The sequence below is a fragment of the Caretta caretta genome, chromosome 8 (genome assembly GCF_965140235.1).
Source record: "Caretta caretta isolate rCarCar2 chromosome 8, rCarCar1.hap1, whole genome shotgun sequence".
Lineage (NCBI taxonomy): Eukaryota > Metazoa > Chordata > Testudines > Cheloniidae > Caretta > Caretta caretta.
Window position 1 is genome coordinate 24,101,694 of NC_134213.1, and position 25,601 is coordinate 24,127,294.

Here is a 25,601-nt window from a genome sequence, read left to right on the forward strand (position 1 = left end):
GATTTTTAATATTCTTTTGTTTGATGAAAAGGGAAGTTTAATAACGCTGTTCAGTTATTTCTAGCCTTAAAAACTTCTTTCCATTTCATGGGAAAACAATCTGACATCTGTTTAGAAGATTGTTTTTTAATGATCCCTTCAGTGTCTTAAATGATCATTAATATTTCCTGTCATAATTTTTCACAAAGTCCCACACAACTCTCGTCTATTTTCATGGTTCTTACTTCACTAGCATTGCATAGCATCACCAAGCTTTTACTCCTGTCTGAACGAGTTAGGGTAATAGCCGTATCCATCACCGCTTGGATTCAATGACATTTTGTCATACTCATCCTAAATATTCTCAGGGTTTTCATCATTTGCAAGCCCTTAAAGCCTGGGGGGGTTTTTGACTCTGTATGAAGCTATCCTGTTTTCTGTCTCCAGCTTCTCTTTATCCTTTGTCTCATCAACCTGTTATAAGATATCACGCATTGAGTGCTCCAATCCAACTTGATCCGTGCCTGTCAGAACCTGCTGACAAGGCTTGTATCATTCCCATGGTTAAATTAATCTGTCATAAAAATCTATTTTTAGTTTTGCCATCTGGTAGCTTCTGTATTCATTTCTTTCATTTTCCTTTCTACTATTAAAGAGATAAAGGTATTCAAGTCATTTTTCTATGCAAACGTTAACAACCTCTGTACTACTTTCATTTCCCAGCTTCTTACTAAAATTCTGAAGATTTTTTTCTGATCATATTTTCACTTTTATTACCTCATTAAACAGATCCACACCTGCCTTCCAAAGTCTCCTCTACTGCTAATTTTAGCATTAAACTTAATTTACTGATATTTCATTTGAATGGAAACACATGTAATATGAGATTTTTATATTAAACCATTTTTTTAAGTTTATATGATCTGAGAACCTCAATCTTTCCACACCTAATTTTCTTCTATTCCCATTTCTTGTCTTCTTTTCTGTTCTCCTCCCCATGCATGCCATATACCTTATTATGAATTCTATTTATTGTTTATAAGCAATAATGGACAAAAGTGAGGGCATTTCCTAGCTGTTAGACCACGGGCAGGCAAACTTTTTGGCCTGAGGGCTGCATTGGGTTTCTGAAATGGTATGGAGGGCCAGTTAGGGGAGGCTGTGCCTTCTCAAACAGCCAGGCAAGGCTCGGCCCTCGCCCCCTCTCCAACCCCCCCTGCTTGTCGCCCCCTGACAGCCCCCCGGGACTCCTGCCCCATGCAACTCCCCTGTTCCCTGATGGTCCCCCGGGGACCCCTGTCCCATCCACCCCCACTTCTCTTGGTCCCCTGGACCCCCCCACCCCTAACTGCCCCCCGCCTCCTCATCCAGCACCCACCTCTCCTTCCTGACTGCCGCCCTGGGACTCCTGCCCCATCCAACCACCCCTTCTCCCTGACTGTCCTCGGACCACCAGACCTAACTGTTCCCCTCCCCAACTGCCCACCACCGCCCCATCCAACCCCCCTCTCCTTCCTAACTGCCCCCCCAGGACCCCTGTCCGCTGACCGCCCCCAGAACCCCTGCCCCTGACTGCCCCCCACCGCCCCATCCAACCCCCCCTCTCCTTCCTGACTGCCTCCCCGGAACCCGTGCCCCCATTCAACCCCCCTATTCCCCACCGTCTGACCGCCCCGACCCCTATCCATACCCTTGGCCCCTGACCACCGCCCAAACTCCCCCTGCCCTCTCTCCAACCCCCCTCCCTGCCCCCTTACCGTGCTGCCTGGAATACTGGTGGCTGGCAGCGAGGCTGCACCAGGACAGGCAGCCGTGCCACGCAGCACAGAGCACCGGGTCAGGCTGGGCTCTGCAGCCACACCGCCCAGAGCATTGCGCCGGCGGTACAGTGAAGTAAGTCTGCAGGGAAGGAGCCGGGGGCTAGCCTCCCGAGCCAGGAGCTCAGGGGCTGGGCAGGATGGTCCCACGGGCTGGATGTGTCCCGCGGGCCGTAGTTTGCCCACCTCTGTGTTAGACAATCATGAACTGCCAGGAAATGCCTGATCCAGAGGTCAGTATAATTATTACAAATCGTGCAGAACCAATATATGAAGACAATAAAGTAATTAATTTTCAACTTACAATATTAAGAAGTTAAGAGATGAATATCACCGTTCCTTGAAGGTAGAGTTATGTTTAGAGAATCGATCCTTACCTAGCAGTTAAAGAGTGGTAGATAGCATGATAACTAGAGAGGGAAGGTATTCAGTGACAGAATATATGGCTTGGTAAAGGACTTAAAAATGAGGTGTTGGTTAAAGGAACAGAACGGTGTGTGTGTGTGGTGGAGGTGATTGGGGCTCCTGTGAATGGTACAATAGGTAGCCAGCCACCCTTTCTTATAGCCCACCTTAAGCCTCCTAAGAGGAGGGTGGATGGTAAGGGCCCAGCTATGGGTTGCCTGGAGGACCTGGATGGAAAAAGAAGGGGGCAGGAGAAAGCCCCCCGGTAATTATTGAATGAACATAGGGTTAACTGCACTGTACACTTATATATGCCGGGTAATCCCAGACTTCTAATGATAAGGTTGCAGCCCGATTAAAACCGTATCAAGTGTCTCCTGTCCTTCTTTTGTTATTACTGGGGCTCCTGTACTTTTTCCATCATTGTGATATTCTACTTATATGTAAGTAAAATCATCTGGGAAACCTATCTTGGCAGCTTACTACTACAGCGTATAGCCGTGTAACCAGAGCTAGGAAGAAAATAGGCTTTTGTTCCTGTGAAAAATTTCAACTCCAGTGCAAAATTTAAAACTAACATATTTAGGTCAGAAATTAAAATATTGAAAATATTGCCATTGGTGCCTTGTGGGAGTTGTAGTTCAGGTGCCCTATGCTCCCATTCTCATCTATGAGTCTGATTCCCACTGCATCTCCCATGAGGCACCATGAATTCCCCTCATGGAAAGGGGAAGTTGGTTGCATTATGGGAGATACTGACAAGTGCAGGAGCTCAGCCCATAAAGGAAAATGGGGAAATAAAGAAACCAAAGTGCAACTCCCATGAGGCATCACAGTGGAATATCGACACTGAAGCATTTCCATTTTCACCCCAAATATTTTGCTTTTTATGCGTTTGATTTTTCAGTGAAAATTTGAAATTTTCCACTCAATGCAGACACTTTTCATGAAAAATTGCATTTTGTCAAAACACCCAATTTCCATTAAAATAAAAATCAGGTTCTAACAGAAACCAGTGGAGAAAGTAAGGCTTCAATCTCAACTTTCCATTAGGTTTAATCCACTTTGTCCTTTTGCCACTTGACCCCAAATTTAGGTGCTGTGTATGTTTTCCCAGCCCTGTGATATGATTTTTGTAAGTACTGTTATGGATTATATTTTGCAAGGTTTCCATGTGTCCTCTTTTATTTAGACCTGTTTTATTTTTAATTAATTTGTCGGGAGTGACCAGAATGTGAGATATGCCTTTCTGTAGTCTAAAGAAAGACATTAATGGTCTACGGTTGTAGGCCTAAAGAATTCCTAGCCCCACCACAACAAAAACAAACAATATCCCCCCCAACCTTTTCTCTCTAGTGCAAAAAGATCTAGGATGCAAGTTCTGCTTCTGCCCTACTCTTTTAAAAACGGTGTCAGGGTGGGTCTCTATGATTCTAAATCAAATATTTGCAGTGCAAAAGTAAAAAGAGGTTTATTCTAGCTTCTTCAAAGGAGCTTAAGCCATTTAGGCATCTAAGTTCTGTCAGATTTCAATGGGTACCTGACTCCTTTGAAAATCCTGCCCACTATCTCCGCAAACTTACACTGGACTCCGAGTTACACTGGGTTCTTTCCATCTTGTACATTGTCATCCCAAATAATGGGTCTATTAGCCTAATTGAGTCTTCATTGCCATCTGTGCAACCTCTTTGCAAAGGGAGTTGCACTGGCGTAACTCATTGGAACTTAGTAGGTAATTCATTTGAAGAATGATGATGCCTAAGAAGAAAAAGTGTCTGGCTTTCTCCATCAAAACTGTATTAGCTCGACAGTGCTTTCAGGAGAACAAAGCGATAAACAACTTGTGTCTCCAACATAAACAGTTCTGAATCTAACACACCTGAAAAAGATCTTCTTTGTAAAATGATGCCCTTTTTATATGGTCATTTTTTCCAGGGTAAAAGTGCTTTAATGTTTAAGTGCCCCCTAAGGTCACTTGCAGGTCTCCTCTGCAGCTCTGAGTGCATCAGTGTGGAGAACATTGCAGAGTGCAATATACAGTTGCAGCTTGTTGGGGTTTTCCGTTGCCATGGGCAAAATAGGCTGATTTATAGAAACCATTTGAGTACAGGAATGTCAGGGAAACCCCTAGGGAAAACACATAAAACACCCCAGTCCAGTCACAAATAAAAACAGGCACTATGAAACGTGTGCATGGAAACCAAGAACTGACATTTCCCATTTCTTAGGACTGACAAGAAATATATGTAATTTTATTCATACACATGTATATCTCCTCGCAACATAAAATTCCACCTTGTTTTCAGTCCTTGTGTTCAAAAGCGTCACCTGGTTTCTCTTGAGGCTTGCCACTTCTTGATATTGCTTTTATGACAAGATCTAGGGCAGCATACAGCACTGGGCTGTTGTGTTTGTTGTGTGACAGGAGGATGCATGTCTTGTTTGTTTTTCATTTAACAAGGAACATTTGTTTAATAGGAAAAAAAAGCTCTCTGTGGGACTCCAGAGGGTAAATACATTCCAGATGGAGCCACTCAAGGTAGGACAATTTTTTGGCCTAATAACTTTGACAGCATCTCTTTAATTAGACTGACCTTGACAGAGGCCTCCTTTAATTAACTAATCTATAAAAATTGTATTAAATTATAATCTTATTCTACTGCTAATCTATATATAATCTAACTTTCTATAATAATCTAATTTTATGTATAAAATCTATATCCAGTTTAACAACTATAAAGGAGTAGACCACTTAGCCTTTGAAAGTGAAATAAGATGGACAAAAACAGAGACATGTCGGATGAATGTAGGAAGAGTTGAAAGAAATAAAATTAAGTTCTGCCATAAAATAAGAGTGAAGGAAATTCAGTAAAAAGTTAACAAACTCAAGGGAAAAGAAATCAATTAGAGAACATGAGATAAACTTTTAAACTATCAAAACCAAATAATCAGATTGTCCAAGCAACATTTTCCCTACAGATGGTTTATGGAAAGGCTGTATTTAAAGATACGATACATATGGCCTCCTTGATCCTGTACTCAAGAGGGGTGTGAACTCAGGTAAAGCAGTGCTCCTAAGAAATTGTCAACTGGGATGATGACAACAGGAAACCTGGCAGGAGATTGAACCGGAGATAGCAAATTGTCTGTCTGCCAAAGGGACAGGTGTTGTTGCCCCTGCATATTTATCACCAGTCTGCTTTCCCCCTACCCAGTGCTATTTCTTACTTGTCATTAGATGTGCAGTGTTGCAAAGGCTTCCTTACTGCTGTAGAACAGTTAAACAAAATCAGGAGTGGAGAGGATCACTAGGAGAGAGACTTTGCTCAGGACTATATCTTGCTAAACAACCTTTTACATTGTCAGTATGGGAAAAATGCTTTGGGGTGGGTAGCATCTGGGCATGATTAGATTTTAACAGACTTCTCAGACAGTAGATAGTGAGATACAGAGCCTTTGAGCCCTGTATCCTTAGGACAATTCCAGTTCAGCTCTATAAGACTAGAAATCATTTCCCTGTTCTCTGTGTTATATTACTTGGTACTCCTCACACGGGTACTCCTGGTGGACAGATGTCCACGTTAGTTTTGTCCTGCCTCATAACCCAACATCAAGGATTGAAAAAAACTATTAGGCTCAGTCCCTTTCCTCCATCCCCACTAACTCCCCAACCTGCCCCCCCCCCCCAAAATAATCTCCACACTCTCTCAGGGTGAAGGAAGGGAGTGGTAGAGGGTGATGGATTGGGAAATGGGGTGGAGTGAATGGCTGGGCTGCAAGGAAGAATGCAACCAAAAGGGAGGAACGGTAGGAAGAGTCATTGAGCTGGTAGGGAGAAGAAAGAGAGAAAGCAATATGATCAGGCAGGAAAAGGTTAAACAGAAGGTCAGCGAAGAGGGATGGAGACTGGGGGAAAGTATGATAGTCATGGGAGGAAAGGTACTTGGTAGAACAGAGATGAAGGAGATGGATAGGAGGCTAGACAAGTAAAATGGATATTTAAAGGCAGAGGGAATGAGCTTGGTAGGAAATTGATTGGGTGGAGGAAGGTTTTGAAGAGTTCTGAAAACCAGGGAACCTTTTTTTTTTTAAACTGGATTTGGAAACTGATACTCTGTCCTTTCAGAAGTCAGTCATCCTTGATGCATTGTGGGGAACAAATTAAAGCAGTGAGGTGCATGTTTCTAAAGCTGCAACCTCCAGGTGTCAGTTTTGTTTCCTGGGATAATACACCAAAGTGGGGCTAAGTGGATGGGGGGTACCCCCCAAAAAATTAAACCGTGGCAAGACTAGTACATGGGTTATCACTTCCCAGCATATTCCAGAAAGGCATCTTTGGTTTACTTTATTATGGGGCTGTCATAAATATAAGGGAAGGGTAACCACCTTTCTGTCCACAGTGCTATAAAATCCCTCCTGGCCAGAGGCAAAACCCTTTCACCTGTAAAGAGCTAAGAAGCTAGGATGCCCTCGCTGGCATCTGACCAAAATCACCAATGAGGAGACAAGATACTTTCAAAGCTGGAAGGGGGGCAGGAACAAAGGGTCTGTCTGTCTGTGTGATGCTTTTGCCGGGAACAGATCAGGAATGGAGTATTAGAACTTGTTAGTAAGTAATCTAGCTAGAAATGTGCTAGATTTCCTTTTGTTTAAATGGCTGGTAAATAAGCTGTGCTGAATGGAATGTATATTCCTGTTTTTGTGTCTTTTTGTAACTTAAGGTTTTGCCTAGAAGGATTCTCTATGTTTTGAATCTGATTACCGTGTAAGGTATTTACCATCCTGATTTTACAGAGGTGATTCTTTTAACTTTTCTTTAATTAAAATTCTTCTTTTAAGAACCTGATTGTTTTTTCATTGTTCTTAATATCAAAGGGTTTGGGTCTGTGTTCACTTGTACAAATTGGTGAGGATTTTTATCAAGCCTTCCCCAGGAAAGGGGGTGTAGGGCTTGGGGGGATATTTTGGGGGAAGATATCTCCAAGTGGGCTCTTTCCCTGTTCTTTGTTTAACATGCTTGGTGGTGGCAACATAGGGTTCAAGGACAAGGCAAAGTTTGTACCTTGAGAAAGTTTTTAACCTAAGCTGGTAAGAATAAGCTTAGGGGGTCTTTCATGCAGGTCCCCACATCTATACCCTAGAGTTCAGAGTGGGGAAGGAATCTTGACAGGGGCTGTACAAAAAACAAAGATCATAACCCCCACCCCTCACTATAGGGGAAGTTCAGACACAGTTTATGTCCACCTATAGTTCATTTGTTCTGTACTTTGTCAGATGAAATTGGCAAGTACTGTTTTGTCCTTACAGTCAGGCAGAAGGATTGGAAGCAGCTTGACCTTGCCTAGAGAATAGCATTGGTGGGACAACAGAAGAATTTGATGGCTCTGAACCCAGCTGCCATCTATTCTTTTTGCTGGAATATTTGGATTTCTGAGCTTATGGATCAAAATGCGGGGGGACCTTTCAAATGAAACCATTGCGGGGGCGGGGGATGGGACAGAGGGACGGGAAGCAGCAAGATCAGCAAATATATATATAGATTTCCAGCATCCTTTGTGTCTCCTAAATGGGAAGCTTATCAAAAAGAGCATTACGCTGGTCAGACAAGATAACACAGTAAGTGGCAAGGGAGAGAAATCTTAGCCTCACACAAACCTCTTTTTGCTACACAATAAGTTTCTGAGCTTTCAGTAAAGGACACATGGCACACCTACTGATGAATGACTGGAAAATTTAAGTGGTCATTCTGAGAGCATATGAAAAATGACAGAGAAGGAACTGTTTACCAAAAAGTGAAAACTTTTCAAATGTTGACAGATAATTCATAGTCTGACAGATATTGATATAGTGCTCAGGGAATTGTAAGGAAAACATTTATCTCATGTTATTAGCCCACTCTCTGTGGCTGTGTGGGTTTTTTTGTTTGGTTGGTTTTGTTTCACTTTTGGCTGTGCCTGGGAAACAACAAAAGCAATGTATGTGCTCCATCTGCTCAGGATACATAACAATTAGCATCTTTTTCTCCTTTAAAATCTAAGATGGTTTGGAACTTAGGTTGGTTTGCCGTCTTGGATTTTTTTTTTAAATAAAAGGCTGTACTTTTCTACATTTTCTACCCCATCCAGGGGCTCAGCCAGCATTTTTATTGCTTCCACCTCCTCCCAGTTCAGCTGGAACTACATTGGGTCTCCTGTGCACAAGAGTAAGATTGTGAATGCTATTTCGGATGACCTATTAAGCTATCTATTAAGGTCTTTATTCCATTCTTCTCCCTGAGGTATCCAGGCACCTGAAGCCTTCACCCCATTGTGGATGGCTTATCTGAAGGATTAGCATTGCACTAGAAGCATCTGCAAGAATGTTTCTGAAGCACTGATACTACAGGCGAGGTTCACTGGAATGTCAAAAGTGGGAAGATTACCAGCCTGAAATGAAAGTGTGGGTCACGATATGTAGCCCTCTCTTGAACCGGCCTTATATCCAGACACACTGCTTCAGGGAAGGATAACATGCTCATAGCACATGTTCTTGGCTGAGTACGCAAGAAAGCCCACACTTTAAATCCTTATGGTCACAAATAAAAATTTAAAAAGTTTGCACATTTTATTGTCTTCCATCATTGCAATGGAATGGTGAGCAGCTCTCATGCAACCTTGCACATCTCAACACAGGCAGAAAGGGTGGAGGAAACAGAGAACTGAAGCAAAAATGCTATCTTTTCTATGGCAATTTCATGCCATCCTATGAACAATTCCATAGGCCAGGTTGTCCCCATCTGTTACATGCTGTAGTTAGGGATTGTTTTGGGGGGGGGAATCTTTGCAAGGAATCCCTTGTGGGGATTCTCCCACATCATCCCACTGGAAAGAGGGAAGAAACTATTTGGGGCAAGGCTGTCTTTTTGTTCTGTTTGTACAGCTCGTAGCACAATGGGGTCCTGGACCACGGGCAGTTGGGGCCCCTAAGCACTGTGGTAATAAAAATCAATAATAATAGGCTCTTCCCTCCTCCTCGGTGGAGAAAGGAGATTCCAGGGGACCAGTGGGATTCCAGACCTATATGCATTGAGGCCTCTCTCTCTCTCTCTCTCTCTCTCTCTCTCTCTCAATACAGCTCCATTGGATTTGAGCTAACAGAGACTCTCAACTACCTATAGGCATTGGCAGCCACTGAAATTCTTGTGGGTGGAAGTGAGGGTACTACACGGAAAAGGTAACTCCAACTGGGACTTCTCTTCCTTTTTCCAGCTAAGGTTTGCAGGACGGAAACAGGACTGATGTGTGTTGGCCCCACACCTGCCCATCCACTCCTTCCCTCCATCTACCCACTCTTCTAACCATCCCTCAGTGTAGACCTGGAAGCAAACAAAGTTCTTCTGGGACCAGATTTGGGAGTGGGAGCAGGGAGTGAGGCCAAATTAGAATTTGTAAACGCTTCTTTGTTACAAAGCCTAAATTGTGTTCCTACCTGACAGAGTCTCCTTTAATACCTAATGGAATAAATCTGCAACTAACAGGAGATGTGGGTAATCTCAGGCAAGGTCTTGATGGCTAATGAAGAACATTTGTTTAGTATTGCACACATGAAATGAGACACTGTTTTTAGACTGCAAGCCTGCTTTGCAACAAGCAACCCGATAGGGATTTTGGGGGAGGGGGGGATGATTAAATAAAAATAATCTCCAAGATTAAATCAAAATATTTTAAATAAATGGTTTATGGTCTAGAGGAGCAACCACAGGGTTGGAAGACAATAGACGTGTTCTATTCCTGACTGCCTCTGACTCACTGTGTCACTCACACTGTCACTCAGACATTCTGTGCTTCAGTTACTCCATCTGGAAAGTGGGATAACAATGCCTTCACACTCTTGGAAAGCACCTTGAAATCTACGCATTGTAGAACATGCAAACTATTCTCATTATTTAGTATTCCAAGGCAGTCTGGATTTTTAAAATTCTTTTATACTCTCTCCCTCCCCCATCCCTCTGCTTGGTAATATTTACAGGTCTCATCTCTATTCTAAGGCTTGTGCCTACTGACCCAGAAATACCACATTCAGGTGCCAGAAAAGAAATGAGAAGAGAAACCCATCTAAAGTAATACCCGAGTCTCTTTCCCTCCCTTATCTCTACTACTTACCTCCCAATCTTTCATTTGCCAAACTTCCTCTTATTTATTTTACTTTTTACAGACACTGCATTATAGTCCATTTAAAAATTAGAGCAGTTGAAGTTTCTGAACTTTTGATTGAAAAATCAATTTTTGACATTAAAAAAATCCCCAATTTTTTGACAAAAAAAATAATAAAAATCCCCAAACAAACTTGGCATGAAATTGACTTATTTAGAATTTCCAAAAAATTCCCCTGAAATTTTATACTTTGACCAGATCTGTTAAAAACAAAAGCAAATCCTCATCTGTTGTGTGAATTTAAAAATTCTGAAAGTGGATTTAGTTTCCCTGAGATGCTGAATTCTATAGTACTCTGAAATACAGTCTGCACACAGCACACGTCAGCCTTCCAGTGAGACCACTAGCACTTATTTCTTGCTTTTTCTCTCAAACATTGCACAGAAATAAATTTCTTACTTGGATTTTGACAGAATTTTAAAAACATTGATGTCTGAACCAGTGTTTCAATTATCCAGACATAAGCAGTACACTATCAATCTACCTGCTGTACATGATTTAAACAGGAGAAAAACCAAAAGATCAGGCTGTACATTTGTTATTTAGGACTTTGCTACTTTACTCCCCTTTATTTAAGGAATTTGACTGTTACCAAGCTGCTCTAGCTGTCTCCTCTCATGCTGAGAGGAAAGCATGCTTCATTCATTACTTGCTTTTCAGACTTCCTAAGGAGATAATTAGGCATTGGAATTGATTGCAATTTATTAATCAGACAGTCTGTTATATGATTTAAAAAAGAAATCACAGTGCTGTAATATAAGAAAAATGCTTGTAGAATAACAGACCAGATGGGGGAAACTAATCCCGAAGCAAAATTCATTCAACAGTGTTCCTGTTCCCCTCTTTTAAACACTTTGTCTTCTCTGGGATTTCTACTGGAGCTATTTAACTTTTATACCCTGTATCAGAACAGCAGCCCTCAAAACAATGCCCCATCACTTAAGGCATGGAGCCAGAACACGCTAGCATTCTTCCATACAGTGTGGTAATGCAGGCACATTTCTATCCCACTCATCCCCACAGCCCAGCACTGTTTTGCCTGGTGATTGCTTTTCCTTCTGTTTGTGTATGAATTATATGAATGGTTGGTGTCTCAGGGCTGGGATTATTTTTTTTTGTTTGTTTTAGTCATTGGCAGCAAGCTAAGGGCCACACATTCCAGTCCTCCTCAAAGCAAAATCCTTGTAGAATGAAGTGTGATTTGACCATATATGTTTTTGATTGAAGCTCAAAAACATTCAGCAAAACATGAAGGCACTGGAAACTGTAAAGTCTTTCAGTTTAATCTTTATGGCACAAGCTAATGATGTACTAGCGTTACAGTGATATTTGATTGGCAGATGTTTGGAGCACTGGTAGGACGATGATTCTGGGTCATACCACAGTAGTATAATTCCTGAAATATTCCCCTTAAAAATCTTGAACATAGTGCTGTTGTGATGGCTGCCATTGTATCATGATCAATGGAATTGGAGTCAGACAGACTCTCTGATTCAGGACAGAATGGTCTGCAGTACTTGGGATCACCACCTGCGGGAGCAAGTGCTCCAGGAAGGTGATCTCGGAGTAGACAGATGCTTAGACATGGAACTTCACTCTTTGCTGATGAAACAGCCATCTTGGCCAATATGCCAGGATCTGAACCTCTAGAGCTAAACCATGATCTTGTAGCAACAGCTTGAGCTAAGGAACCAGTATTGTTGTTTAAAAACAAAACAAAAAACTCAATTTCACTGTTCCCAGGTATTTTAAAATAAAAGGACTAAGGCAGTAGCTATAATACACACAGTTTTAAAAAAAAAGATGTCTTTACGCTCAGAGGTGCCTCTCTTCAACTTCTTATTGAAATTCACAGCACCTTCCTAGGTGTGGTACAACTCATGCTGGATATGAGTCAGATGTCAAAGGTGGATGGGAGAGAATCTTCTAACTAGGCCATCTACTTTCCTCCGTAAAGACCTGATCCAAGACCCTGACTCTGCAGATCAGGCACAGAGGGTGATCCTAACACACTGACCAGTGGGCTAGGTTGTCGCAATGATAAGAGTTAGTGTCTGGCACTTCCAGAGAGACATAATGGAAACAAAGGTGTTAGAACTGGATTAGAGCTGAGAACACCCATTGGAGGTTGCTGTGTGTGGCGGATACAGCACAAATCCCTGCTTAGAAACACAGCCACACTTGGAGCCACAATAGCTGACCGACTCTTGTATTGCAGAGAGAGAAGAAAAACATAGTCACCACTAAACAGCAATAGATTCAACCTAAACAACTGCTTACAAAATGCTAGTTGCAAATTCACAAACAGATTCAATACTCTGCTCAATATATTCAAATATAGCACCAAGGTGTAACCACTTACAGTGGACTGATAATATAAGGATGTTTTAAAGGAATTTTCTTTATGATGTCACCACTCCAACAGCAACTAGTTGGCTTTCAGTATTTCATAGCCTCACATTGATTCCAGCAATTTTCAATATCCTTGTAGCTACACTAAGTACAAAAAGCTTTTCTGGACTTCTTCATTTGATAGTCTATTTCAACATGCAGTTTGGTTTCAACTCTGTCAACCTGAGAAGAATAAAAACACCCCTTTTCAGTCTCCTCTTGTCATTTCTAACCTCTTCCTGACAAGTGGAGATAATATTTAATCTATTACTCATGTTGAAACACAGTACAAGTTTTAAATCATGCCAATGGTCTCAAAGGGAGCATTATGTTGGGTATGGAATGCATACAAGCCAGGGAGGCTGGAAGTTTACATTTCAGTTGTTTCAGCAAGTTGCATTTTTCTCCCTCCATTTATTTCTTGTCTTGGGTCATATGATATAAACAGACATATTTCCAAAGAGGAGAGGTATTCCTTCTACCCTTGGACTTCTGAGTTCACCTCTTTCTGCATTCACTTGACTGCAAAATGGAAACAGTGCTCACAGTTTAGGGCTCAGTTCTGACGGAAGGTTTTTTTTTGTTTGTTTGTTTTTTAAACTCTGACCTCTTTCTTTTTGCTATTACAGAAATTAGCCATGGAAAAGACTATTGAGATCATCTGCTACATCTCATTGTCAGTGTAGGATGGATCTTAATGATAGTTATACTTTGACTGGACAAAAGCTAATACATAAATGCCCAAGAGTGGGTTTCCCTTCCTTTGGGAGATTATTCCACAGTCATATGGATTAGTTATTTAATCAGACCTAAAGTATGGTTGATAAGACACAACCTTCACCAAAAACAGTTTACTATTTAAGGCATCCAATTCTGCAAACACACATGAATATTCTGATCAAAATTAGCCATATGTGTATATGAGTAAGATGCAATAATATTTCATTCAAGTAAGATAAATAAATAACTGCCCTAATCAGTGTTTTTCTTCAAAACGAAGTACAGCAGTGGCTCATAAAACCTTTTTGGTTTTACTTGTGGGCTCTTTCATGTTTCCTATACTTACCACAAAAAATACTTTGCATAATGTGATGTTTAAATTAAAGTCTCTTCCATGTTGAGAGATGGTCACTTCAGAGAGAACAAAATATTACTTATTAAACATTTCATAGGACTTTTCCAGAAGGGCTGGGACTGCTCGTCTGAACACCACCATAGTAATTAGTAGGCACATGTGAAGCTAGCAAATTACTCACCTTAACTTACAGCTCTCTAAACATTCCCTGCTTCACCAAACTTGATTTAATTATAGTGACGTTTTTAAAATTCCTATGAGGCCATAATCACATATCAGTGACTTCTCCATTAGTCTTTTACCTTGCATAACAGCATGATATAGACATCATTCATTATTATTGCAAATACACTGATTGATAGGATTTCAAACAGTGGCAAATAGAGTCTGTTATACAATTACATTTTTCCACTTTTCTTTTTTGCATAGCAAAAACCAGTCACTAATGTAAGAAAAGTACCGCACAACACAGCACATCATGATATGACTAGGCTGTGGTAATGATAAAAATCACTTGTAGAATATGAAGGACTCCCAACGGAGGCTTTTAGGCCTGTACAGAACCACATCTAACTGCTGCTTTATAAAATTTGTGCTGGCTTTTTTTCCCCCCTAGCCACGATCACTGAGTGAAGAAACCCTGCCAAAAGCACTTTGACACATTGTAATATATTCAGCAACCAGTCATCCAAGCTAAAGTTTGAGGCATAATTAGCATCCTGCATGAGAAGTTAGTATTTTTTTTAATCACCATATATGAGAACTGATTATGAAATAGATGCCATTGCTTATTCTTCCACTATTAGATTCACAGGTTTCTATTTTTGGAAGAAGCAATCTCAGTCATGTGGTGTGGAGGAGGATGAGCTTGTGGCTTAAAGCACGGGTTCTTTTCTCAAACTTTTTCCTCCTGAGCTCCCCCGCACCCCAACATGCTATAAAAACTCGAGGGCCCAGTGAAGGGGAGAGGAGGGAGGGGAGGGTGGACTCGGGGCTCTGGCTGCTGGGCAAGGCCCTCAGGCATAGGTGTAGTTTGACTTCTATTTTGAGGGGGGTAGGGCCCGTGGGAGGGCTTGGTCCAGCTCCGCACAACAGGGCCTGGGGAAAGGAGTGCCACCTCCACCCCCTGATTCACCTCAGCAGGTTGTTGGGGTGGGGTGTGCAACCAAAAATTATAGCTCAAAGGAGGGGGTTCAGCTCAAAAAGTTTGAAACTGCTCAGGGTGCAGGCAGGAAGCAGCTAGGGGCTGTGTGTGGGCAGGGGGTTGCTCAAGGTGCTGGGAGAGGGGTAGCTAGGGGCTGTGTGCCAGGAGGGACCCCCTGCAATCGCTGATTCATGAGAGCTCTGCTGGTCTCGAGGCAAAGTCCCCTTTCCTGGGTGGCTCTTACCGGGCTCTGTGAGCAGTTAAAGGGGGCTGAGAGCTGAGGAGAAGCCATAACCCCAGACACGAGCAACAGCAGCAGGAGACAGGAGAATGCCACTGCTCCCCAGCTCCATATCACCAACCAGAGCAGCAGCTGCCCCACACTGCCTGGCTCCAGCTTCCAGTCTCCGATCTGACCAGGGGACAGGCCCTCGGGGTGTGTGTGGGGAGAGCTGGAGGTGTGTGTGGGTGGGTGTGGAGCTTCCCCCAGGACTGCCCCACTCTAGGCACTTCAATTTGGGGGGCAATGCTTCCTGTGCCCCCCAACTCTGCCCATGGGCTCTGGAATTCTGCCCCACAGGGGGCACTGGGGCACAGGCCTTCAGCTCAGCAGCTGCACTCCCAGCTTCAGCCCCTGGGGTCTGTACTTGGGTGGCTAGCCTGTGCCTCAGTGTTCACAAGACTGTTTTTAGCATGCTGCCTCCAGCAAAACTAGCATGTGTCCAGACATACCCTCAGGCTAGATCCACAAAGTGGACAGACTCAGGATTGTATCACCTAACTTGGAGGTGCCCTGCCTGTTAGAGCAACCTTCAGCCCCAAGTTCGGCTATACAGTGCATGAGGTGCCTAAATGTGATCTACAAAAGGCAGCAAGCTGAGTAAGGAGCCACCTAAATGATCAGAGATTAAATGCAGAAGAAAGAGTGACAGAGGGTGGGATGGCTAGGTACCTTAATCCCTTTGTGAATCTAACTCTTAAATTTCTCTGTGCTTTGGTTTCCTCATCTGTAAAGTGGGGACAATATGTTTCTTATTCCACAGGGCTGTTGGGAGGCTTTAGTTCATTAATGCTTGTAAATGCCACATAGAGCCTCACATTTCATCAAGTGCTAGAAACAAAACTTCCAACCGATCTTCCCCAAGAAACTCCACATACAACCCTCTAATCTGTTGAAAACAAGCAGTTTCCAAATTGTGGCATTAAAAGCCTTGGCATGTTGATAGTGTCACAAGAAAGTGTGCTCCTGGTATTAAGAAAAGAAGCACCTGATATAGTGCACAGAGCAAGCAGTATTATCATGCTGCTGCTCAGCATACATGGGACAGCTATCACAGTATCCTAAGCAGTAACCCAGGCATAACAATGGAAATGGGGGTGTTTCACTTCATAACAGATGTGTAGCCATGGGGCCCTGTTTGCAGGGAGACATGTGTGCAATTCTCCCACCATCGATCTAGCCCTGGTGCAGCTCTAGCGTAGCCTGATTTCTAGTACCTGTACTGTAATGCAGGGTTAGATAACCCAATAGTTAAATTGCTGGTGGCCAGTCTACGTTAATACTGACAGAGCTGCAGAAGTAGTAGTAAGAGTTGGAAATCTTAGGGATGCCTAGTGTAAACACTACTAAAGTTTCTAAGCATGTTATAATTTATGCAAAGACAAACTGGGGCCAATCTTTTATTGGACATGGCTACCTTGTCTCTCTAATATCTTGGGACCAACACAGCTAAAACACTGAGTACATAATTTATGGAGAAATAAGCAGCAGATACAATATCTGAAAAACAGCATTAATGAGTAAGTAACATGAATCTGCAAATAAAATGTAGTAACCTGACCAAAAATTTGAGTACAAATCTTAAGTTCTCATTTTTTAGAAAAGCCATGGATGGGTACACAAACAATACAGACTGTGATAGTCGAGGATCAAACAAATTGACAACATTTAAGTGATTCTCCCAGTTTGATACCAATGGTGTCTCTAGCTCTGTCTACGCTGGCCAAGGAAACCAGTTTAGCACAGTGTTTAAAAACCATTCACTTGAGAAGTGCCAGCACCTTTATTCTGGATGCAGAAAACACACATATGCTCTGTATGTCTCTATCCACTTGTTGTCTCTTGTTTTATATTCAGATTATAATTGCTTTGGGGCAAGGACCAACTTTTTGTTCTGTGTTTGTTCAGCCCCTAGCACACTGAGGTCCTGGTCCAGGACTGGGGCTCTGATGCGCTACTGCGATACAAATATATAATAAAATAAAATATAATTATAAGTTACAAGCCCTATTGTGTCCAGTAATATTACTGTATTTGAGCTTATAGCAGCTTTTCTCTCAAGTTTCCCCTTTAGTACCAGATTTAAACAGCACAGAAACAGGAGCAGTTGACCAACAATACAATCAGCATAGTTGGCAAAACCACGTCACTTCTTTTTAATATCCTTTCTGACCTCCTGGGTTGCTCACTACCCATTAGCTTCAAAACTGGGCCAGAGGAGTCAAAATGAAAGTGAAAAGAATATGTAACAATGAAATTGAATGACAGTCATCAGTATAATGAGAAGAAATTTTAGCCATGTCCATGCTAAATCCCCTCTGCTCCACTGACCTGTCTATCCTAGTAAATGACAGTAAGCACTGCATAATAAGGTTTACTTTTGGGCACTGTGGAAATAAAGCAGGGAGGGTGCTTCTTGGAGACTTAAATATGGGGAACTGCTAAATCTATTTACTTGAAATTTGGCATAGTCCTTGATTAGGTCAGAGTCTGTGAAGGAACCAGTGACAGTGAAACTGGATTTTGGTCAACTGATTTAATTATCAAGAGACTAAAATCGAGGAATGGAGGACATTGGGTCAATTCAATACAGATGTAGAGCACACAAAACTCCCAGTGATTCTGGGGAAACCACACAGGTGTAGCTTGAACATAATTTGATCCTTTATATTATGAAGGCACAGACTGTGCATAGGAAGGAGTTAACTATAAGGTTTGATTCTTTGCCTTATTAGCATATTGAATAAACCCTAATCTCAATCATTATTTGGATATCAGTGCTTATCACTAGGCAAGGTCTGTAAAATCAATTTTACTTATCAATTTCTCAACTTTTGGTATTGCATTCCTTCAGCTGACACTAATGTAGAAATATGCAATTCTATAATGTCTTTGTGAAGGAATGAGTCATGTTTTTATTGTTCTCTATTAGCATCAAAGGAAGAGATTATTCATAGGCATTAATCATATGAAATTTTTTGCACATAGCTTTTTCCAGAGCTACGGGATCCAAACTGTAATCCTTTCAGTCCTTCTAGACTGGGCTTGAGCTACTTGGAAATATCCTTTTTCAGGAATAAAATTGCACTGGGTAATCATTGTCTGGATAGAGCTGGTCTGTACGGCTGCATTAGAGGGGTTCATAGTAATGAAACATCTGAGAAAAATCTGGTTGAATTTAAATACACAATCAGGCTGTTTAATGAGTGAAAACACGTCTAAGGATCTGTCTACTTGACATCTGACAGCAAGCCAAAAAGAAAGCTGCAAAATGCAGTCCCAGCATGACAGCTGTTCATGGGCTATGGAATTCTAGCATTTGAATGTAAAGTGACACAAAATGCTGCTTTCTCCCACCAAAGTAGATTTTGGTAGAAAGCACAAGGATCACAGTGATTTTAAACAGGCTGCCATGTTACATGCTACTCATATAAAATATTGTTCTGAGAGTTTAAGAGAATTTGGCTTTTGGAAGACAATCCAGTCCACTTCAGTTACCTTCTTCTCTCTCCTAAATAATATTTTTGAACAAAATTATTTATATCAATACTGCCAAATTCTTTATATACCGTATTGGTATATTTTGTTTACTTTCCATTGCTTATCATATTCTCTTAACCCTCTGTAGGATTCATACAAGGTTTATGCGCCTGGCAACATTCAGGGCACACTCGGAGTGTTGTGCTGGACCTGTGCACACACAGCTCCTTTCAAGGGCATCAACCTTGGAATCTCGCCCAGATGACATGAACCGTGGGAAGCCTCCCAGGACTGGGCTCAAGGCCCGAGAGCAAGGAATGCGGTAGATAGAAACTGGTAAATAAGAATGTTAAACAAAGCCAGTGTATTCCTTTTATCTGTTGGAGAATGTAATGCGCGGGGGGAGAGAAAGAATAAAGGGGAAGGTGGAAAGCTGACAGGCAGAAGCCCGTTAGCAGACCAGCTTGCTTGCTTGCTAAAAGCTCTGTGCTGTCTTGTCATTGAACCGCCACAACCCTCCAAAATGCATTTTCACTACTGGTGTGGTAATTTCCCCTGAAGCACAACCAAACAGGACTGTGCTTTAGTTACTTTACGTAAAATACTTTAGCGGTGAGGTCAGGACAGTTTTGGAAAGAACATTTCTTTATCATTTGTACTTCCTCTTCTGACAAGCTAGTGCTGCTCTTGCATAGGACAAATTATTACAAACCATCTATGGATGCATGGATGGATGGATAGTACTGGGGAAGATACCCATAATGCTGTTTTCTGAGGAACCCTTCACAAGCCCTGGCATGTGGGAATGCTAGGGGGTGGGGCGTCTGCAGCATGCAGTACTGCAGAGATTCCAGTTAGCACTGCTGCCTATAAGGCAGCCTGAGGACCTCACCCATCATGACTGTTACAACCACTGAAAATGAGCATAGTTTAACAGGTGTACAGGGATGGATTTGAGAGACATACTAGTCAACACAAATTATTTGTTTGTGTTTATTTATCCAAATATGCTCCCTCTCTTTTCACATTTCTGTGTGTTTTCTCTTTAAGCACCACTAATTAATGTTGATCAGATACTTCTTTGACTTCAGCCTGTCAACTTTTGCCTAATTTCTTAGGGTGCCAGACATCTGTTGGAGATCTGTACCTTGCAGAGTCTATCTGTGCAGGTTGGGTATTTCATTTCATCTCTATCTCCAGGAGTTATGGAGGCTGTATTAATTTGTCGATCAGATATCAAGGAATGAGCAAATCACTGGCATTTTAGTCATACAAAGCCTTGGAGGATCTGCATCGCTTTAAGAGTAATAACTTGTTTGACACATCGAGACAGGAAATCACCTAATGCTGTACCAAATGATGCAGATGATGAATCTATTAAAATCTGTCTCTTGGCATTCAACCATTTTCTTCCATCCTGGATGTAAACTGACATGATAATCAGATGTCATAAATGGTGCACTATGGTACAGCATAGCACATTAAAATTTCAGATCAGATAGCCACTACTAGTACTCTGCAGTTATATACTGCTTTACATTTTCAAAGCGCTCTATATATGTTAAATAATCACTGTTAATTTATTAAATGAATGGAGACAAAGATAATGGAGTAGGCACCACTGCTTTAAAAAAATAAAAATAAGTTTAATGTTCATGAAAATGCGCAACTAATAGGATTGGTTTGAGCCTGGCACAGAGCAAGTGGTACTGTGTAAGCTTCCCTGAACACAGAATGTACCACTGATCTGGTCTGATTTGCACTAAAATATGCACAAGTGACTATAATCTCCATCTTGAGACAACTGAGAGGCACTTGATTTTCAGAAAGGGCTGAGCACTCACCCTCTGAAAATCAGAACCCTTTAAAAATCGAGTCCCACAAAAAAGTATCTAGTCAATTTTGAAAATCTTGGCCTTGCTGCGCTCCTGCTATTTTAATCCTGGTCTTCCAGTTTGCAGAAACTGCTATTCTTGAGAGGACATGCTTAACTGTGAGGGTGGATTTAGTGATGTGCTTGAAAGATAATATATTTGGTACATATTGTAATAGGAAAGCAACTTCATCTGGCTCATGATTAATTCAAACTCTCATCTCTGGAGCTGAAAAGTGAGTCTACTTCAACTGCACCACCTAACCTGTCAGATCTGGAGACCACCACATTTTGAAATAGTTTTTCACAGCATAGCTTGAGATGGACTGTTTCTAGCGGTCAGGAGATGAGAAATAACCCTACAGCATCCTGTCTAAGTTCTAGCAATGTATTTCTCTTTGCCCCTCATTAGTCTTCTCAAAACCTGGCCAACATACACAGGCACGTGGACGAGCTTACACACTCACTCATCTTGAGGCCACTGGTACGCTGCTTGCTAGATGCTCAGAATATTCAAGATATAACTCAGTCATCTTCCGCTTTCATTTTGGTCAGTACATCTGCCCCGATATGGAAACAAGAGGTGGGAAACTCCCTCGTCTACAGAGTTATTTGTGCTATCCACTCCACCAGCACCTGCTACTATTTCTGATGCTATTAAATAAACAATGAAAGCAGTTGGGGCTACTCACTGCGCTGCACTTTGAGCAAGGGGTGGCGGGGTGCGGGGGGTTGTCTGGCTGGCCGGGTGAAGAGGGCAATGCTTTCTGGCTTCAGGGGATGAGCAGAGATGTAAAACTGCTGGAAAGGAATCAGCGTGGTGGATGACTCGCCACCTAGGAATGAGGGGTTTAAAAGGTCAGCCTGGGTCTGGCCCCTCCCTCATTCTCTCGGAACAGCAGCACCCACCCTCCCTCCCTATTTAGGTCAGAAATATGCCGGGTAATTAGCTATATCTGCTGTGGGCATTACGCTAGCCGCCCCATTGAGGGGGGCTAGGAAGGAATTTTTCCCTTACTACCATATTGGCTAGGTGCAGTTTGTGTTTTTTCGCCTTCCTCGCAGCAGGTTCAGGTGGGCTTTGTTCATAACAAGACGGGCGGTAGGCCATATGTCACTACTCTTTATTTAAGTGTATAGCGGAGGTTCAGTGCAGGTACTCCATAAATTAAGGCACAAAAGAACAGATAAATGGCTTGGAAAAGGAATTAAGGAGAATTGAGTGAGCCGGGGGCAGTTGGGGACTTCTCTGATTGGTACGGCAGGGAGCCACCACCCATCATTATAGTCCACCTTAATCCCTCCTATGAGGGCCGGTAGTCGGTAAGGTCCAGGCAAGGGAATTGCTGGAGGGACCTGGATGAAAAGCCAGTGGGTTGTGGGGAGCTGGTGGAAGGCCTCCCTTCCCTCCCCCGAGAATTGGCTGGAATTGGGGGTTCCTGGCAATGGATCGGCTGAACAGAAAGGGCAGTGGAGCTGGGGGGCGGGGGGCTGGAAAAAGCTCTCACACACACATCCCAGTTAATTGTGGGGGTTTCACCTTCACTGCACATCTTATCCACCAGGTTAGTCCCAGACATCTAATCTTAAAGTTGTGGCCTGATTAAACCCATATCTAATGTCTCCTGTCATTCTTTCGGCATACCCAGACAATCCACCACCAACCATTTCTCCAGGTTCTCCCGCTCCAGGTCTTTGTATTCCTCACAGTCGCTATATGCATCCTGCTATTACCCATGAACTGGTACTATGACTGAACAGCAACAGGCAGGAAAGTCTGTTCAGCAGGAGAGAATCCTTGTAAATACAAACCAAAGCTAGGTACAAAGGCAAAAAGAGTAACAAATAGAAACTCCCCCAGTCTGGGGATCCCCTCAGAGCCCAGAAAGAAAGCTCTGCTTTTCCTCAAGCACTGTCCTCTTTCTGTCTTGGCAGCAGCCTTTCCTCTCCCATCCTGCCCTGAACACCTGTGCAAAAGGGAAGGGAAAGGGAAACTGGAGTTAACCCCTTTTGTACATGGGAACAAGTCAGGTCTCTGTATTCTGCCACAGGAGGCTTTTCAATTTTAGATCACTTGAATGACCCCTAGCTGGAGCAGAGGATGTATTTATACTCCAAAATTGAAATAATGCGATTATGTTGCATAACTTCCCATCGAAGTACCTGCTGACAAGTTGAAATAGGTTCTGCACAGCCACACTGGCTGATGAAGTATGAAACAAAAGCGGGCGTCTCTGATTTAGATGACTGCAGACTCTGCTCTATGACAGTTATTCAAGATAATCAGCACGGCTGAGCTTTCTTAATAACTGTCACAACATGCACTCCAAATTCAAATATAATGCGTATCCCCCCCTCCTCCCAACCTAAACACAGAGGGTATAATGCATAATGGTGAGGATTAGGCATTCAGCAATATACAGTCAAATCCTGTTCACTTATCAAAGAAAAACAGCGCTGTGGAACTGCCCCCCCCGAAAAATAGCTTTCATTTAAGATTTCTGCAATAATAGGGAGCTACAATGCAGTGTTTTCTAGCTGGTAACTAAAACAACTCAGTATCTTCTAGTTGCTCAAGGACACGAAAAGGAAAAAAATATGATTTGAGCATTATTTTTGTAAATGAAACATGCAGTCAAACATGATTTTATTATTGTCTTGCCAGAACACACACAGAATGAAAAGGCCTCATCCTATTTGGCATTATGCTGAGGTCTTGGTAGTCCTAATGGTTATAGTCTGACAGCTGCTCAGGACTAACATACTATGGATTCTAAACTTTCACTGCATGAAACATCACTGATGACTAGTCAGAAGGCTTCTGTGATATATGGCACTGAGATAGCAGATTTATTCTCCTTTCCCCTCCACCCCTAAAAAACAGATTTAAATGAATTGCACTTTGCAATTCCCAGAGTGCGCTCTGCACACACCACTAGTCTTTTAAGAAAAATCCTTATGGGAAGAATGAGAAGTGGAGGCAATCAGTCAAAGTCTGTTGTTTGCTAATTGAAGAAACCTTAACCTTAACCACCATTAACAAGATGTTGAGCTAATATTAATAAGCATCAGACACGTACATTTTGCAGTTCAAAAAAATGTGTTTCTATTTTTCATCCCCCAACCCTACCTCTTCTTTCAAAGTACAGTGATTTTCCAGATACTTGCTCCTGCCTCTGCAAAATAATGAGGAATAATAATATTGCTTTTTACTTAAAAGTGAACATGTAGTCATCACTGAAGGTAAAGAAAGAGAAAAGATACCAAGTTGTGAAGGATTAAACAAAGAGGTTAATAATTTCAACATATACAAGGAAAAATAAAAAAGATGAAGGAAAAAGATGTGGTTTCCTTCCCCATTTATGAGGGACTGGCAAGCATCCAAATAAAATAATATTTTGTGATTATGAAAGGAAAAGCCTTGCAAGTTTTAGCTGCCTTTGATTAACATATCAGTGTATTTGGGCTATCTTCAGAACCCTGCTGCCTTTATGCACTGCCCATGTGTCAAGGTTCCTTCCCGACTCTGAACTCTAGGGTACAGATGTGGGGACCAGCATGAAAGAACCCCTAAGCTTATTCTTACTAGCTTAGGTTAAAAACTTCCTCAAGGTACAAACTTTGCCTTGTCCTTGAACCCTATGCTGCCACCACCAAGTATGTTAAACAAAGAACAGGGAAAGAGCCCACCTGGAGATATCATCCCCCAAAATATCCCCCCAAGCCCTACACCCCCTTTCCTGGGGAAGGCTTGATAAAAATCCTCACCAATTTGCATACATGAACACAGACCCAAACCCTTGAATCTTAAGAACAATGAAAAAGCAATCAGGTTCTTAAAAGAAGAATTTTAATTAAAGAAAAAGTAAAAGAATCACCTCTGTAAAATCAGGATGGTAAATACTTTACAGGGTAATCAGATTCAAAACATAGAAAATCCCTCTAGGCAAACCCTTAAGTTACAAAAAGACACAAAAACAGGAATATACATTCCCTCCAGCACAGCTTATTTTACAAGCCATTAAACCAAAGAAAATCTAATGCATTTTCTAGAGAGATTACTTACTAACTTTACAGGCGTTGGAAGGCTTACATTCCTGATCTGTTCCCAGCAAAACATCACACAGACAGCCCAAACCCTTTGTTCCCCCCCAGATTTGAAAGTATCTTATCCCCTCATTGGTCATTTTGGGTCAGCTGCCAGCAAGGTTACCTTAGCTTCTTAACCCTTTACAGGTGAAAAGGGTTTTGCCTCTGGCTAGGAGGGATTTTATAGCACTGTGGACAGAAAGGTTGTTACCCTTCCCTTTATATTTATGATACATTTGAAGGTTTAGATATCTGCATTGCACTTGTTGACGGTTGTCCAAGTCCATCTGCAAGGTACAGGGGGTCAGATTCATCCCTGTGTTGCTACAGGTGCATGGGCGGCAAGGAAGTACCTTGTCACTTTCCTGCTCAGGGACTGCTGGCCATGGGGACCAGTGTGGTGGCTGCTTTAATTGCACCTTTGTTGTAATGGCCCTATGAGCCATACCAGGGGAGCAGATCTACCCAGCTGCCTGCTCCCACTCCACAATTACCCCTCCCTCCTCCGGGCCTTCCCTGCCTTGGTGCATCCCCTTAGGGCTTCCCTCACTAGTGAGGGACTGGGTGGCTCCTACTATCCCCATGACTGGGGAGACAAGCCACCTTTGTCTCCCCCCTGCCCTCGGCTAGAGAGCCAACCCGTACAGTTTTCATTTATAAAGAGGAGGTATAATATTTCTGAACTACTCACTGCATTGGGTGTTAATACTGAGATCACACCAAGGGATGAGTAGGCCATATTTATTTACCTGGTAGGAGGCCAGTTATTCACTGCTTAGAGTAAAGGATTGACAGACTAATTCTCACTGGCCAGACAGAAAAGCTGTGAGAAAATACACACACACACACACACACAAACACTCTTTATTATTTGTC

At 42.3% G+C, this 25,601-nt stretch overlaps 1 long non-coding RNA gene across 1 annotated transcript in view; it reads left to right on the plus strand.

Moving 5' to 3' along the window:
* Positions 1–19,244, plus strand: part of LOC142072968 (uncharacterized) — a 35,255-nt gene extending 16,011 nt beyond the window's left edge. Inside the window, exons 2-3 of the long non-coding RNA XR_012669600.1 lie at positions 4,680–4,740; positions 18,912–19,244. This is a non-coding gene — a long non-coding RNA (uncharacterized LOC142072968). The remainder of the gene's footprint in view (positions 1–4,679; positions 4,741–18,911) is intronic.
* The last annotated feature ends 6,357 nt before the right edge of the window (positions 19,245–25,601 follow it).